This window comes from Lygodium microphyllum, chromosome 11, assembly GCF_053477565.2.
Source record: "Lygodium microphyllum isolate KBCC chromosome 11, Lygodium_microphyllum_v1.1.10, whole genome shotgun sequence".
NCBI classification, from domain to species: Eukaryota; Viridiplantae; Streptophyta; class Polypodiopsida; order Schizaeales; family Lygodiaceae; genus Lygodium; species Lygodium microphyllum.
Window position 1 is genome coordinate 59,508,160 of NC_141145.1, and position 4,874 is coordinate 59,513,033.

The following is a 4,874-nucleotide window of genomic DNA, read 5'->3' on the forward strand; positions in this document are numbered from 1 at the left end:
TTTAGTCAGTCTTTTCTCAGTGGTGCTATTCTGGGATTGATGTTATTTACCATTTTTCTATCTTAACAAAGGTGAAATTTTATTAAGCCCTGCTTTAAATAAATAGAAGGGAAGAGTTGACAAAAGCAAGGAACAATAAGAGACGATTTGCAATGGGAATTGGAGAGAGAAGTCAACTAGACACTGAAATCAAAGGCACTAATAATTCGTGATAGAGAGTCTCTCAATGTGTTCCCTGTATAAATTTTCCAAATGTAGAAAGCTTCTTGACAACTGATAATGGAGTATACAGTGCAAATATATGCACATGGTCTATAGATGGAAAATGTTAGAAATAGGCAAAACAGGTTAAGTCCAAGAATCAAGCACCAGACTGGGAGGCCTTTCAGCAGTCATCGAGGTTTACACAACTTGCACAACTCACAAAAGTATCAATATGTTTACATAACTTCCATGACCTACAGGAAGCTGTCAAACCACATTTTTCAGAAATGGAGAGTTTTTACTGGACACCGTCTCTTGTGGCACATGGTTGTCTGCAGATCACCATTAGGTGTTAGGAAATTGAATTTTGTAGTCATAAGACAATATTAGCACTATGAGAACTGAAGCTTTAATAGAACTTGTGTTTGTTTTTAGAAGCATTGATATTCTTGCACAATTTGAGGTTCCGAAAAGATGTTATAATGTCATATTTGTGAGGCTTAATTAATCATTTGATTTGCTTTGCTTACCTTATAGGTGAACTGTCAGAGAGGAATGACAATTAGCCCATTTAGCCTAAACTGCCTAAAGTTGGAGCCTTTAACTTGGGTTATCAAATCTAAACGTATTGCTTTTGCTCTATTGGCTAGCCCAACCTGCAAATTGAGTACTCATGCTGAACTGAATGCCTTGAACATTCCATGATATAATGTGAAACATAGTTGGCTCATTGAATCAATGATTTAGTTGGGCTTAGAGATTCAATATTCATGAAAGTTGACAGACAAAAAATGGGGAGGTTTAACAAAGAATACATGAAAGTTGTGTAGGGGGGAATTTGTTGATTGAACTTCCTCCACTTCATCCTTCAACCTTGAGTGGACTTCTAACCATGTTGTGTGGAATGCAATGTGCCAACAATAGTGAGGTTGCCATACTCAAGAGTCGTCATAGAGGTTGTACATCTCTACTCTATCCCTTATTGTCTTGATTATCTTGACTATACAACAAACTTTAATATAATAAACATAAGAAACATAAATTTAAAAAAAATGATTTAGCCTTAACTTATCTAGCTTTACCCCTCTCAAAATATATTTAATATCCAATTATTATCATTTGCTACTTTTTTTTGTATGCCAAAGCATATTGGTAAGATAGGTGGGAGTGCCTCAGTGATAAATGTCATTGTTGACCATATTTTGTAGGTTTGCATACTTTTTAGTGTTACAAACACAAAGCCATATGGCATAATCAATGTCATTTGCACATATGAATGAGTATTTCCAATAATGATGCACAAGGTATGGAGATGCAAAGACTTAGAACAATAGATTTGGGATAACATCGTTGTGTTGTTTAATTGTGATGAATAATACATTATACAAAGAATCATACTTTGTAACAATGATCGTTGAATCTACAAACCATATTTTTATGTCATATTTGTCAATATTGAAGGTAGGAGATGTCAATGCATAGGAATATAGTTAGTGGCCTCTCCATCCAATGTTATCTTTATGGAGGTTAGGACCCAAGAAAGTAGTTGCATGATTGGTAGGGTGACTAATGTATTAAAAAACCCACAGGCTCATGTGTGGCTCCAGGAACTACATTTGGGCACACCGTCGCTCTATGACTATTGAGGTTGCAAAACCTTTGGTGAGCCTTAGATTAGTAGCTCTCCTCATGATAGATTTGGGCCAAAAGAAGGGGGACCGCCCTAATATAAACATAGGATGATATTCACTCCACTACATTGCCATGGTAGATAAACTAGAGCACTAAAGTGGAAATCTAGCTAGCTAATTTGTTAAAGATCATGGACTTGGTGCTCCCTAGGTTCACAATGAAACCCTCTCTCTCTACATAAAACACATGCAAGGTATCAAGATGACACTATAGTCTTGTAGGTCAATTTGATATTAGTACAATTTCATTTGCATACAATAGAATCAAGATTAGGATTCCTACCAATGGTGCTCATGGTCCTCCTATTTCGTCTAAAACATTTGCAATCTCATCACAATCCAAAGAGTGTGGGCAAGAGGGGGTAGCCTTGCCTCATGCCAATCACGCTCTTGACTATGTTAGACATTCCCACTGGTATTGGAACCTTGCCTATCATTGACTTTGATAGTGCAAAGATTCCCTGCCTCATCTTTACTAATGGTTAGAGTTGTCGTAAGAGCTTGGCTCATGGGATTGTGTTAAATGTCTTGCGAAAATCCCCAGAGTAACAATATATCATTTGTTTGTGTCCTCAACCTTCCCCCAATTATAGTGTGTAGGGTAAAAATATGTCAATGATGGAGTATCCTTGCTTGAAGCTAGCTTGCCTAACTTACTCTATGCTTATGGTTCTTAGCCATTTGCTTAGCTCATACTCTATAATAGAACCAAAAAGATTGGCCAACACATGACCAATCATGACTATGTGTGGTAGGCTTTGTGGGATCTCCTCCTTTATGAACGAACACCATATGTTGGATGTTCAATAGGATGGGAATCCCTCACACATGGCTTTATTAAACATGGGTATTAGAAGGGGGCAAGCAGGTCCCTTGCATATGAGAAGTGCTTGCCACCAACTAGTCTGTCATGATCCTAGGCCTTACCATTGTATGATGATCAATCCCCTTACCATATCGGTATGAAAGAAGGATGAATGAGTTGGGGCCTAATGGATGGGAGGATGATAAAGTGCATGGCAGAGAGAGTGAACATATGTGTGCCAAACCTTTAGTGAAGTAGTAGGGATCATGTGATGGTGTTCCTAGAATCTCCTCTAAGATGCCTTGTGAAGTTTTGCATGCATGTTGTGATACGCTCATCAAACTAGCTATTCTACAATACAGTCCCCCATAGTGGCCATGTCCCATTTTGTCTGTGAGCAAATCTTGCCATGGCTAATGTATGCAAGATGTTACCGAGTACTAAAGTGAGTTCCTCCAAAGGTACTAATAGGCCCTACATCTAAGATGCTCTTGTATATATGGTCAATGTGTACATGGCTAGTCCCTCACGAGAAGTGGATCCTTGTATGTTGAGGTAGAGATGCATTATTGCTAGTATGCTGGTGTATGCATCTGAGGAATAGAGCTAGCTAAGCTTGGACTGCATCCACTCTAATGGGTCAATAGGAGAGTGAATCTTGAGATGAGTGATACTAAAGAGAAGGCCCATCAACCATACCATTAGAAAACACCAATACAATGTGATCCTTCTTCCTCTAATGTGTTTGCCATAACCTATACTATCAACTATATCCTATGAGGTCTTGGTGAGGCCTAAGTCATCTATATCCTTCTCTTTATATATGGGCTCTAACATGTCAAACATGGGGCTTGATGGCTAGCTGTTGCGAGCATTAAAGCCCCTATCCATTCTCCTATGCCGAAGGACTTCATGATGTTGCATATCTAGAAGTGGCTCAAAAAAAGTGGCACACTGTAATGTGTAACCTTGGGCCTATTAGTCTTACTTCGATCTACATGTATTTGGGTTCCTCGTTTCATCTTAGTACATGTAACATGCAACTATGACTCCTCTTGTATAGCATGGCTATTCTCCTTGAGCCAAGGGTCCCCTCATGTTTGCCTTAGGATCCAACCTAGATAACTTTGGGAAGAGGATGGAGAAGAGATTCTTATAATCAGTCCCTTACTCCCTCATATGCTCTCCTCACACTCTCTATCACTCAAATTCTAACAAATCAAGCTCTAGAAGTAAGAGATGAAGAAGAGATGGAAACAAGGGCTAAAGATTAAGCTTCACCCTCACTAGTCCCTCACTCAACCTCACACTATGACTCTCTCTCCCAAACTCTCAAGAAATAGAAGCAAAATGAAAATAGATAGGAAGATGGAAGGGTGGAAGACTCAAAAGTTGTACATCTAAGAATGAGCTCTCTACTCACTTTTACGCGTTATATATTCACATCCATTATGGATCTTGTAGTATAACCTTTGGTGATAATTCAATTTTTATGGGAGTGCCTATTATCTCTCATTGAATATGTATAGGGGTGATAATACAATTTTCATAGTCTTGTGGTGTAATCATGGGTGACAATATGATTTTCATGGGAGTAAGCCTATTATCTCTCCTTGAAAATTTACAAAATTAGCTATACATTCTCCCCCAAGTAGTAGATGGGAAAATTACAAGTGCACCTCATTGATGGATGGTGCCTAGGATAGTACATTTAAGTCCTTTGGATTTAGCACTTTTGATTGGCCCTTTTGCTCCTCAATTTGACCTTCCTACTTACCTTAACCAGCTTGTACTCTTTGAGAATAAATTTTCTCACCTTGCTAGCCAAGTGTTAGTGCCATGGTATTGGGGTAAAGTCCAATAGTCAATAGCTCAGTGCGCACCCCTTGTATAACTACACATTGTACAACCATATGTAAGTGAAGACAAAAAAGAGTAAGGGTACCATCCATTGTACCCACTAAACTCTCTTTTGTACTTTGCTCTCTCAACCCTCTTGCACTCCATAGCTTCTACATTGCATCCCACAATTGCTTCCCTCTCAACTTGTACAAGAGTAAAGTTCGATGAAGCTTGTCTTGGAGAAAGGAGTATAAGGAGCAAAGCTTCATTGGCAAGGATTAAAGGATTTGAGCCTCTTTTGTGACATTCATGCTTGTTGTCTGCATTTTGAA